Consider the following 13,652-nt stretch of genomic DNA (forward strand, 5'->3'; position numbering starts at 1 on the left):
CTATTCTATGATTCTACACCCTCTCCGAGCTCAACTTTTCCATGAATAAAAATTCAATAGATAAAGGAATAGTGCCAGAGGACTGACAAACAGCAAATGTAATTCATATCTTAAAAACGGGTGGTAGAACTAATAGGGAACTATAGACCAGTTAGCTTAACGTCAGTGGTAGGAAAGATATTAGAAGCTTTGCTAAAAGATCAAATAACAAAACATCCAGAGATGAAGAGCATAATAAAAAAAAAAGGCATCGATTTCTAAAAGGTCAGGTTTAACCAACCTTATTGAATTTTTTGAAGTAACCGAAAGAGTAAACAAGACCAAGGCAGAAGATGTGGTATACATGGACTTTCAGAAGGTCTTCGATTAGGTGCCACATAAGAGATTTATGGCAAAGGTCAGGGCGTGTGGAGTCCGGGACCAAGTAGCAGAATGGATTGAAAGATGTCTACAAAACAGAAAACAGACAGCAGGAGTTAAGGAAAGTTTCTCAGTGGCAGAAAGTGGGAAGTGGTGTTCCACAGGGATCTGTGATGGACCACTGTTGTTCACCATATAAAAAACTCAGAAATTGCAGTTATGGTATAAACATTTTCAGATCAAAACCAATTTGGGGCGTATAGCTAATAATATGGGGTGGAGGACTGCATCAGAATACAGGAAGAGATGAACATTAAATTTAATATAGCAGTGTGAGGTGGTTTATTTTGGTAGGAGGAATAAGGAGGCCACTTATTGGAAGGTAAGAAACTAAATGAGGTAGAGAAGCAAGAGATCTGGGAATACAGTCACATGAATCACTAAAAGTAACAACATAAGTTGATAAGATCATAGAAAGTGCAAATAAAATACTAGAGGAATAGAATACAAAAGCAGGGAGGCAATGTTAAATTTATATAGAACCTTGGTTAGACCATACTTGCAGTACTGTGCAGTTCTAGTCTCCATACTATACAAAGGATAGTGAACCACTGGAGAAAGGGTACTTCCCACCGATTGTCTGGAGGTTTACCCATTAACAGTTCAGCGCAATTTATTGTGGTCAATTCATTTCTCATCCCTTCGAAGTTTACCTTACTTAATTTTATAGTCTTGGTTTGAGGTTCACCCTTCTCTCTCTCAAACCTAGGATCATAGAATGGTTACAGCACGAAGAAGGCCATTCGGCCCGTTGAGCCCATGCCGGCTCTCTGCAAGGCACTTCAGCTAGTCCCACTCCCTGCCCGCTCCCCGTAGCCCTGCAAATTTCTTTCTTTCAGGTACTTATCCAACTCCCTTTTGAAAGCCACGATTGATTCTGCCTCCACCATCCTTTCAGGCAGTGCATTCCAGATCCTAACCACTCACTGAGTAAAAAAGTTTTTTCTCATGTCGCCTTTGGTTCTTTTGCCAATCACCTTAAATCTGTGTCCTCTGGTTCTCAGCCCTTCCACCAATGGGAACAGTTTCTCTCTATCTACTCTGCCTGGACCCATGATTTTGAACACCTCTATCAAATCTCCTCTCAACCTTCTCTGCTCCAAGGAGAACCCCAGCTTCTCCAGTCTATCCATGTAACTGAAGTCCCTCATTCCTGGAATCATTCTCGTAAATCTTTTCTGCACCCTCTCTAAGTTCTTCACATCCTTCCTAAAGTGTGGTGCCCAGAATTGGACAAAGTACTCTAGTTGGATCCGAACCAGTGTTTTATACAGGTGGTTCATAATTTCCACACTTTTGTACTCTATACCTCTATTTTTGTAGCCCAGGATCTTGTAAGCCTTTTTAACTAATTTCTCAACCTGCCCTGCCACCTTCAATGATTTGTGCACATATACCCCCAGGTCTCTCTGTTCCTGCACCCCATTTAGAATTGTACCTTTAGTTTATATTTCCTCCTCTCTTTATTCTTCCTACCAAAATGCATCACTTCACACTTTTCTGCGTTAAGTTTCATCTGCCACGTGTCTGCCCATTTCATCAGCCTGTCTATGTCCTCTTGAAGTCTATCACTCTCCTCCTCACTGTTCATTATACTTCCAAGTTTTGTGTCATCTGCAAATTTTGAAATTGTGCCCTGTACACCCACACCCAAGTCATTAATATATATCAAGAAAAGCAGTGGTCCTAGAACCGACCCCTGGGGAACACCACTGTATACCTTCCTCCAGTCCAAAAAACAACCGTTCACCACTGCTCTCTGTTTCCTGTCACTTAGCCAATTCCGTATCCATGCTGCCACTGTCCCTTTTATTCCATGGGCTGCAACTTTGCTGGCAAGTTTATTATGTGGCACTTTGTCGAACACCTTTAGGAAATCCATGTACGTCAACCCTCTCTGTTATCTCATCAAAGAACTTAATCAAGTTAGTTAAATTTGCCTTTAACAAATCTGTGCTGGCTTTCCTTAATTAATCCACACTTGTCCAAGTGACTGTTAATTTTGTAATAACAACAGAAAATGCTGGAAAAACTCAGCAGGTCAGGCAACATCCGTGGAGAGAAATTTGAGTTGACGTTTCGGGTCGAACCCTTCTTCAGCATCAGTTTCTTGGACTGTTCAGCATTTTCTGTTGTTATTTCGGATTTCCAACATCTGCAGTATTTTGCTATCGTACTGTTAATTTTGTCCCTGATTACTGTTTCTAAAAGCTTCCCCACTACTGAGGTCAAACTGACTGGCCTGTAGTTGCTGGGTTTATCTTTACACCAAGGGTGGAATATTTGCAATTCTCCAGTCCTCTGGCACTACCCCTGTATCTAAGGAGGATTGGAAGATTATGGTCGGTACCTAATATCAAACTCAATCATATTTTGGTCACTGTTTGCACAATGTTTCCTTGTGAACATATGAACATTCAGATTACCGTCAGATCGTTAACTAATTCTGGTTTTAGAATTCTCATCCGTGTGTTTAAATCCCTCCATGGCCTTGCCCCTCCCTATCTTTCTACCCTCCTCCAGCCCCACACCCCCTCTGAGATATCTGCGCTCCTCTAATTCTGCCCTCTTGAGCATCCCTGATTTTAATCGCTCAACCATTGGTGGCCGTGCCTTCAGCTGCCAAAGGCCCAAGCTCTGGAATTCCCTGCTTAAACCTCGCTAGCTCTCTCTCCTCCTTTAAGACGCTCCTTAAAGCCCACCTTTTTGACCAAACTTTTGGTCACCTGTCCTCATGTCTCCTTATGTGGCTCGGTATCAAATTTTGTTTGATAATCACTCCTGTGAGGCACCTTGGGACGTTTTACTACATTAAAGGTGCTATATAAATACAAGCTGTTGTTGTTCATTACTCATCACTAAATCCAGTTTGGCCTGGGTGATATCCGAGTAGTAAGGTCAGAAACTGAGAGAAGCGAGATATCAGGAACAAAACCCAACTGTTTATTTACTCGGTGTAGCAGAGAAACATATCTCTTACAGCTGGAGGCAAAGCACCTTTTCTTACTGCACGAGCACCAAGATGGAGGATTCACCTCTGAGTCATACCCATAATGCAATGCCACATTACCTTAATAACTGGTGTACCAGGACATTGACTACATGACCCATTACCATAAACACTGGTGAATGTGATCCCTTAGTATTTGGCTCCATCTGGTGGATAACTTAAACATTGCATCCCAGATTACTATAGCCTGTTACCTTGTGGGTTTTAAAACACAATTGTTTTAAAAAACTGTCTCGAATATATTCTAGAAATTTGTTGTATTTACTACTTGTGTTATTCTGCTTCTCCTAGCGTGTGGAAACTAAAACCTCCCAATATAACCACGTTATTTTTGCTACGTGCTTCCCTGATCTCCATACTTATACAACCTCCCGCCAACCACATCACTATTTTCAGGAGGTCTGTAAACTACACCCTCCAGAATCTTGCATCCTTTTGCTGTTCCTTAACTCTACCCACAGTCTTCCATCTGCCTGATCACTCTTACTGGCAGTGAGCGTCAGCAGGCTGTTTGGCTGAGGGGGGGAAGCACATGCCAGCCAAGACCAATTGTGCCCTCTCCCAATGCCCGCGCATGTAGGAGTCATTGGATAGCGATGAATCAAAACTCTGGATTGTATTTTTCCACCTGTCTTTAGCCCAGGGTGTAGTGTCCGCGTATCAATAATACACGGACTGCAGGAGAACAATAATAACAGGTATTTACTGAACAGAGGGTAAGCTTAAACTGATAGTACAGAAGCCTGCTATGGCTTTATATACAGGCGTGGTCACTGCCGGTACTACAGTATAAAAGCAGTTCTCTCTTAAAGGTACATACACAACAATTCCTCCCCTTTTAGATAAACAGTACATAACATTCATTTAACAATTAAATAATAACTAATTACAATGACAATTTTCTCTGTACTATATACATCAACTGAAATAATCATTTAGAAGTTCAGTCTTTGAGGAGGCTTCCTGATCCTGACTGGATAGCGCCTTTCTCGAGTATCCTGTTCTTGCGGTGGAGTCGATTCTGGCTCATTGTCATTGGTTGGTTCGTCAGCTTCCAATACCCCTGATTCTGAGGTAGACGCAATCTGTACTTCGGGTTCATTACCAGGTGCACATGCTCGTGGTATGGGTTTGGCTTGTTCCTGTGACTCTAGAATCTGGTCAGCATGGCGTCTCACGATGCTCTCTCCAACGTCCACTGTGTACATTAGTGGTCCCTGCTGTGTGCATATCGTTCCTGGCTGCCATTTTTCTGTTCGGTAGTCGCGCGCCATGACTGGTTGCCCTATCTTGAAGCTCCTGGTTGGCTTCTCATTGATGTGCTGGAATTGCTTATCCTCAACATCTCGTCTTATGTTTGGTTTGAGCAAATCCAGGCGACATCTTAGCCTTCGGTTGAAGAACATTATGGCTGGAGCTTGGTTGGTGACTGCATGTGTCGCATTCCGGTAAGCAAACAAGAAATTATCCACCTTGGACAGCACACCCGAACGCTCCAGACTCTCCAGCTCTGCTTCAACGGCTGGGCGGATCGCGTACGGTACCGGTCTGGCCTTAAAAAAATTTGGATTTGCGTTATCTTCGATTTTTATCATTGCCGTTACTCCTTTTAGAGTCCCAAGTCCTTGTTGGAACACCTCTTTCGCGTCAGTTAGAATTTTTGACAGTCGTCCAGGTGTGACGTCGTCATCCTTTTTGTCAGTCACAGTTAGCGCCTGAATGGAATGCCAATCCAATTGTATTTTTCGGATCCATTCACGTCCCAATAATGGTGGTCCTCCATCTTAGTAGTATATATAGATACAGTTTCTGTGTTTCCTTGCCATTGTATTTAACTGGCACCCTTATTTTTCCTCTGGGGTAGACTTTTTGCCCCGTGTATGTCTTCAATACAATGGACGTGTCCTTCAAGGGTATGTGTGAGAATAGCCGCTCATAGTCTCGTCGATTCATGACAGTTAGGGCTGATTCTGTGTCCAATTCTGTTTGTATCTGTGTGTTGATAGAGACACTGAAGACAGGAGTTGGTTTGATAGGTGTTTACTAAACAAAGTCTGGAGGGGAACTAACGGATACAACACAATATACAGGCTTATATAGCCCGAGTGGCCATTACCGGCATTACAGTACACATGGGGCTCTTAAAGGCACATACACTACAATTCCTCCCCTTTTAGCTAACCAGTACATAATATTTTAAGTAATTATTAATTACATGTTATAAGAAAAATAATATACACATTGCTGCAGTTAATTAATTATAAGTCAGTCTCTCTGGAGGCTTCCTGACTCGGTCCGGATAATGCCTCGGCGGTGTAGTAGTTTCTGGTGGTGTAGTAGGTTCTTTTGGCAAGGCTGATTCGGCTTGAATGCCAGTGTCGGGTTCATCGGGTTCCAGTATCACCGGATCGGAGGTAGATATGGGTATCTCTACTTCATCGTTAGGCGTATAGAGTTGTGGTGTAGGTTGTCCCTTTTCGGATGACTCTATGATTTGGTCAGCATGGCGCCTTATTATGCTTTCTCCGATGTCCACGGTATACATCAGCGGTCCTAGTCGTGTGCAGATAGTTCCAGGCTGCCATTTCTCGGTACGGTAGTCCCAGGCCAAAACTTGTTGACCTATCTGGAAGGTTCTAGTTGGCCTTTCATTCATGCCTTGAAATTGCCGGTTCTCCACGTCCCTTCTGATGTTGGGCTTGATCAAATCCAGCCGGCATCTTAGGCTTCTATTGAAGAGAACATCATGGCGGGAGTTTGGTTTGTAACCATATGTGTTGCATTCCTGTATGCGAACAAGAAGTTATCCACCTTGTGCTGAAGTTTTATGTCTTCATTACCCATGGCCTTTATGGCCTTCTTGAAGGTCTGGACAAACCTTTCAGCCAATCCATTGGTGGCGGGATGGTATGGGGCGGACGTGTAGTGCTTAACCCCATTGTTTTTTAAGAACTTCCTGAATTCTTCGGACACAAATTGCGGTCCATTATCAGAATAGATCTGTTCCGGCAACCCATTCCTGGCAAACATGGTCCTTAATACTGTGATGGTTTTTTCCGTGGTGGTGGAGGACATCTTTATTACCTCCGGCCACTTGGAGTGTGCATCAACCGCGATTAAGAACATTGAGTCCATAAATGGACCAGCAAAGTCGATGTGTACCCTTTGCCAGGGGGATGAGGGCCACTCCCATGGATGTAGAGGGGCTTGGGGTGGAGCGTTTTGGACCCTCTGGCATCCTAGGCAGCTCTTGTTCATTTCTTCTATGTCTCCATCGATACCTGGCCACCATACAAACGCTCTGGCTAGGTTCTTCATTTTCACTCCACCCAGATGCCCCTCATGAAGCTCCTTCAGCACTTTATCCTGGAGTTTGGGTGGAATCAGCACTCTGGATCCACACATCAAGGTTCCTCGGCATACTGACAGCTGTTCTCTTCTTTGCGAGAATGCTGGCAACAGTGGTTCGCCATGTGCTGGCCATCCCTTCACCGTCAAGTCGTAGACTCGTGAGAGAGTCGGGTCATTTCTCGTTTCCTTTTCAATGGCAGAATTTGTTACTGGTAGACATTCCACTATGGTTGAGTGGAACATCTCCACTGGGTCTACTGTAGGTGCCTCTTCTACCGTTGGCAACGGTAGGCGCGATAAACCGTCAGCATTCCCATGCTGTTTTGATCCTTTGTATTCCATGTTGTATTGGTGTGCCCCTAGAAAAAGGGACCACCTCTGTAGCCTTTGTGCTGTCATAATGGGAACACCCTTTTTAGGGTTGAATATGGAGATGAGGGGTTGATGGTCCGTCAACAAGGTAAATTTTTGTCCGTGTAGGTAATGGTTGAATTTCTTCACTCCCCATACCAGGCTGAGTGCTTCCCTGTCGATTTGGGCATAGTTACGTTCAGCTGAATTCAATGAGCGTGACGCAAAAGCTATCGGCCGTTCCGAGCCATCAGGGAATTTATGCGATAATACTGCTCCTATGCCGTAAGGGGATGCATCGCACGCTAGTCTGATTGGCAGTGATGGGTTGTAATGAGCCAAAACTTCTTTGGACGTGATTAAGTCTTTGCATTTATGGAAGGCACATTTACAGTCTTCGCTCCATTTCCAAATTACTCCTGTTTGTAGCAGTTCATTAAGAGGGTGTAGAAGAGTTGATAAGTTCGGTAAAAATTTATGATAGTAATTTATTAATCCCAGGAACGACCTTAATTGTGAAACATTTTCAGGTGCTGGGGCTTTTATGACCGCTTCAATTTTTTCAGGTGACTTATGCAACCCTTCCTTATTAATTATGTGGCCACAATATGATATTTGATTTTGGAAAAATTCGCACTTGGGGCGATTTGCTCGTAGGCCCCGTTCTCTCAGCCTAGTGAGCACCTGCTCCAAATTGGCAAGGTGCTCGTTGTCGTTTTCTCCTGTTACAAGGATGTCGTCTAGGTAGCATTGAGTCCCCGGAATCCCTTGGAGGACTTGCTCCATAGCTCTTTGCCAGATAGCTGGAGCGGATGCTACTCCGAAAACCAGTCGATTGTACTGGTACAGACCTTTGTGTGTATTTATCGTGAGATATTTTTTAGAGTCCTCTTCAACCTCCATCTGTAGATATGCCTGTGCCAAGCCAATTTTGGTGAAACGTTTCCCTCCGGATAATGAGGCGAAAATATCTTCTATCCTCGGAAGAGGATACTGTACCTTGTGAAGGACCGGGTTTACAGTCACCTTGAAGTCTCCACAGATGCGAATTTTTCTCTGTTCTTCAGATTTATCATTATTCAATGCTTTCTTCATGACTGGAACGATGGATGTTGCCCACTCGCTCCAATCTATTTTGGATAATACGCCTGCCTTTTCCAAATTCTCCAGCTCTGCCTCGACTGCTGGACGAATTGCGTATGGCACCGGTCTTGCTTTAAAAAACTTGGGAATTGCTGCATCTTCCACTTTTATTGAGGCGGTGATGCCTTTCAAGGTTCCTAGTTTCTCTTGAAACACTTCTTTTGGCGTTGGCCAAGATGTCTTTTAATCGTTCAGGTATGATGTCATCATCATTTTTTTTCTTACTGGTCACCGTCAGTGCCTGAATGGAGTGCCAGTCAAAATGTATTTTCCTGATCCATTCACGTCCCAACAGCGGTGGGCCACCATCTTGTAGAATGTATAAATACAACTTTTGTATTTCTTTGCCGTTGTATACAACAGGCACCCTTATTTTTCCTTTGGGGTATACTTTCTGCCCCGTATATGTTTTCAAGATAATGGATGTGTCTTTTAAAGGTATATGCGGAAATAGCCGCTCGTAATCCCGTCGATTTATGACGGTCAGAGTTGATCCTGTATCTAGCTCCATTTTAACTGGGGACCCTGCTATCGTGAGGGTAACCCAAATGGTCTGGTAATCATCTTTGGCAAGTACATTATGTAATTTGAGACAGCTTAGTCTCTTGTTTTCGGAGTCGCTATCGCTCTTCTGGTCTTCGGAGCTACTGTCCGTCATCATTTGTACCTTTCTGTACTTTTCTTTATTGATTTTTTTTTTCCTGTCTGTGGATTTATTTTGTCCAGATCGGCATACCCGTGCAATGTGTCCAATCTTTCTGCATTGCCTGCATGCTTTGTCCTTGAACCAGCAGTCTCTCTGGTCATGGGTGGATCTGCCGCAGCGATAACATCTCTCGAAACCCTGTGTCATTTCATGGGTGCCGAAGTCCTGTGTCTTTTGTTGTATCTCTGCAGCTCCTCTTGCGGCTGCTTCGTATGATACAGCCATACTGAAAGCCTTGTCCAGTGTTAAATCCTTTTCAGAAAGCAGCCTTTTCTGTGTTCCTTTACTTAAGAGACCGCAGACGAATTTGTCTCGAAGATATTCTGCTAGTCCTGCCCCGAATTGGCAGTGTTTTGATAGCTTTCTTAATTCTGTGAGGTAATCAGCGTTACTTTCATTCTTGTGCTGATTTCCCTTGAAGAATTTGAATCGTTCCGCTATCAGCAGCGGTGTTGGGTTTAAGTGCTCCTGTAGGGTATCAACAATTTCTTTAAAATTCTTGTCCTTTGGTTTGGCTGGAGTGATTAAATTTCGTAACAGCCCGTATGTCTTTGCGCCCATTAGATTTAGCAGCACTGAAGCTTTTTTTTCATCTTCTATTCCATTTGCAGTGCAATATACCTCCACTCTTTCCACATATGTTGTCTAATCCTCTATCTCGTTATCAAAAGCATCAATATTGCCAGACTTAGGCATCTTAGAAAAGATATGGCGCTTCCCGCGCTTTTCTTTCTTTTCTGCAGAAAAGATATGGCGCTTCCCGCGCTTTCCCGCCACTGCTGCCGATGACAACGCTGTTTCCCGCGGTTTCCGTTCTTTTTATTTATTTATTTATTTACAGTTGGAGTCTCGTTCCCGCCGGACTTTCTCTCTGGGTCTGAACGCCGACTTGCTTGCAGCGCCGGCCGTCTCCCGAGTGCTCCCTCCCCGTCTGTTACTGCTTGCCTCCGATTTCGCTGCTTGGCCCAGCTGTCGAGCCAGCCGCTGGAGCCCCAGCCTGACGCCCAGGAAGGATTAGTGCAGTACCTGCCACCAGCTTGGCCAGCTGGTGAAACCACAGCTTCTTTCACTTTCTTGATTCTTCTGGACGCCAGAGGAATCGATGTCCTTGAGGTGCTGCCGAATTGCAGGTAAGTCCATTTCCACTTCGTCGCCACTGTTGTGTCTGTGTGTTGATAGAGACACTGAAGACAGGAGTTGGTTTGATAGGTGTTTACTAAACAAAGTCTGAAGGGGAACTAACGGATACAACACAATATACAGGCTTATATAGCCCGAGTGGCCATTACCGGCATTACAGTACACATGGGGCTCTTAAAGGCACATACACTACAAATTCCATCTTTACTTGGGACCCTGCTATCATGAGGGTGACCCAAATGGTTCGGTGATCCTCCTTTGCGATCACGTTGTGTAACTTTAGACAACTTATTCTCCTGCTCCCGGAGTCATTATCACTCTCCTGATCTTCTGAACTACTGTCTGTCATTTTTTTTACTTTCTTGTACTTTTCTTTAGTAGTTCTTTTAGTGTTGGTTTTCTTTCCTGACCTGCAGACTCTTGCTATGTGTCCCATTTTCCCACATTGCCTGCATACTTTGTCCTTAAACCAGCAGTCCTTCTGATCATGGGTTGTTCTGCCGCAACAATAGCACTTTTCTGCTCCAGATGCCATTTCGTTAGCGCTGTATTCTTGTGGTTTCTGTTGTATTTCCGCAGCTCCCCGTGCTGCTGCTTCGTAGGATACTGCCATGCTGAAAGCCTGTTCTAGCGTCAGGTCCTTTTCCGAAAGTAGTCGTTTCTGGGTTCCTTCACTCTGGAGCCCGCAGACAAACTTATCCCTTAAGGTGTCTGCCAGTCCTGCTCCAAACTGGCAGTGCTTCGATAACTTGCGTAGTTCCGTAAGATAGTCAGCATTGCTCTCATCTTTGTGCTGGTTTCTTTTATGGAACTTGAATCTTTCTGCTATCAGCAGCGGTGTAGTGTTTAGGTGTTCCTGTAAGATATTAACAATCTCTTCAAAACTTTTCTCCATTGGTTTAGCTGGGGTAATTAAATTCCGCAATAGGCCGTACGTTCTCGCGCCCATCAAATTTAATAATACCGACACCTTCTTTCCATCGGCCACCTCATTTGCCTTGCAGTACACTTCAATTCTTTCCACATACGTGGTCCAGTCTTCTACCTCGTTGTCGAAAGCAGTGATACTGCCACTCTTCGGCATCTTGGGTGGTTTAAAATGACTCCTCCCGCGCTTTTCCTTCTTCCCCAGTGGAATAAAATGGCGCCTCCCATGCTTTTCCTTCTTCCCCTTGCTGCCACGCTGCTCCTAGCGTTCTACAGGGTAATGGCGGCGACCCGCGGCTTCGGCGCGTCTCACTTTTCCTTCCCCTCGTTTTATTTTCTTTACGCTGCCCGGTTCTTGAGCACCGACCGCGCCCTGTGCGCTCCACCCTCTCTCTCTCTCTCTTTTCCTCCCGACAACGCTGCACGGCCCCTTTGCAGAGCCGCTCGATCGAGCTCAAGCCCACCGCAGTCCGGAAGGGTCAGCGCACTACCTACTACCAGCACGATTTGCTGGAACACCTTGACTGGGGAGCCAAGCCCAGCTCTCCACAGCCTCCCCTGCAATTCTCTGAACTCCGATGGATCCCTGGGCGGTTGCCCACGGTCGACGCCCGTTGCTGTGACTTCGACCTCCAAGAAGCTTCTTTCCAGGGAAAGATCCCCGTGAGGTGATGCAGTACTGCAGGTGAGTTCGAACCTGCTCGTCGCCAGTGTAGTGTCCGCTTATCAATAATACAGGGACTGCAGGAGAACAATAATAACAGGTATTTACTGAACAGAGGGTAAGCTTAAACTGAAAGTACAGAAGCCTGCTATGGCTTTATATACAGGTGTGGTCACTGCCGGTACTACAGTATAAAATCAGTTCTCTCTTAAAGGTACATACACAACACAGGGATGCTTGATCCTTTTGTTGCAGCCCCCCTTCAGCACGGCCCCAACTGAGAGGACTGGTTTAAATAAGATATTATTATTCAAACAGCGATTCCCTGATGATGCCACTAGCTGTATTGATTCAGAGTATTGACTGATGCTGACAGTGTGAAGGAGCAGAACTAACATCAACCCTCACTGACCCGGGCACTGCAATGCTCACTCTCTCTCTCTCTCTCTCTGTTAGGTTGCAGGATTCTGGTGGGAGCAGTCCACAGACCTCCTGATGTATTGGGGGTGGGGGGGTGCGGGGGAGCGGCGATGTATAAATACAGAAATCAGGGAACCATGTAGCAAAAACAATGTGGTTATAATGGGAGATTTTTATTTTCCCTCGCCCTGCAGGTCTTGGTACGTCACCTCAGCCATCCTTCCCCACTCAATCTTTGATATTCTCTGTTTAAGCATAAGGGAGCAATGTCAAGGAGATAAAAAGGAAGATCGGCAAACACTGTGAATCTGAAATGTTGGAAATGCACAGTAGGTCTGGCAGTGTCTGTGACGAGAGAAGACAGGTTACTGTTTCTGGCATGAACCCTCTGTCAGGACCCAAAGCGCTCACCTGTCATTCTCCTTTACAGATGCTGACAGACCTGAATTTTCTGTTTTAATTAAAGCGACGATTTCACAAGTTTCACAAAGAGAAATTTAGATGAGAGAGGCCATTTGGCCCTTCAGTTTCATCCTTCCGTAGGGGTGTGGGGGAGGGGTGAGGGGGGTTGGGGTGGGAGGGTGTGGGGGGTGAGGGTGTGGGAGGGTGTGGGGGGTGAGGGTGTGGGAGGAGGGTGTGGGAGGGTGGGGGGAGGGGGTGGGTGGGGGGAGGGGAGAGGGAGGGGCGGGTGGGGGGAGGGTGTGGGGGGAGGGGAGGGTGGGGGTGTGTGGGGGAGGGGAGGGGAGGGTGTGGGTGTGGGGGGAGGGTGTGGGTGGAGGGGAGGGGAGGGTGTTGGGGGAGGGGAGGGTGGGGGGAGGGTGTGGGTGTGGGGGAGGGTGGGGGGAGGGTGTGGGTGGAGGGGAGGGTGGGGGGGAGGGTGTGGGTGGGGGGAGGGGGGTGGGGGGAGGGGAGGGTGTGGGGGGAGGGTGTGGGGGGGGGAGGGTGTGGGGGGGAGGGGAAGGGAGGGGGAGGGGAGGAGGGGAGGGTGTGGGGGGAGGGTGTGGGGGGGGAGGGTGTGGGGGGGAGGGGAAGGGAGGGGGAGGGGAGGAGGGGAGGGTGTGGGGGGAGAGTGTGGGAGGGTGTGGAGGAGAGGGGAGGGTGTGGGGTGAGGAGTGGGAGGGGAAGGTGTGGGGGAGGAGGGGAGGGTGTGGGGAGGAGGGGTGGGGGAGGGGGTGGAGGGGAGGGGGTGGAGGGGAGGGGGTGGGGGGAGGGGTGGGGGAGGGGAAGTGGGATGGTGGGGAGGGTGGAGGGGAGGGGTGGGGGAGAGGGATGGGTGAGGGACGGGGTGCGAGGGAGGGGTGGGGTGGGGGAGAGGGGATGGGTGAGGGGTGGGGTGTGGGGGAAGGGAGGGGTGGGGAGAGGGATGTGTGCGGGGGTTCGAGGGGTGTGGTGCGGGGGGAGGGGAGGAGTGCAGGGGTGGGGTGCGGGGAGGTCAGAGTGAGGGGGAGGGGGTGGTGGGGAGAGGAATGTGTGCGGGGGTTCGAGGGGAGGGGAGGGGTGGGGGAGAGGGAGGGGTGCGG

The 13,652-nt window shown here is 47.0% G+C and overlaps 1 protein-coding gene across 1 annotated transcript in view; it reads left to right on the forward strand.

Annotated features, from left to right (window-relative positions):
- The window catches only part of LOC147113120 (calpain small subunit 2-like), a 51,220-nt gene that overhangs the window by 30,908 nt on the left and 6,660 nt on the right, over positions 1-13,652 (forward strand). The gene's annotated exons all lie outside the window — the stretch shown is intronic.

This window comes from Somniosus microcephalus, chromosome 9 (assembly GCF_052327205.1).
Source record: "Somniosus microcephalus isolate GS21.2 chromosome 9, FLI_Smic_1.0, whole genome shotgun sequence".
Lineage (NCBI taxonomy): Eukaryota > Metazoa > Chordata > Chondrichthyes > Squaliformes > Somniosidae > Somniosus > Somniosus microcephalus.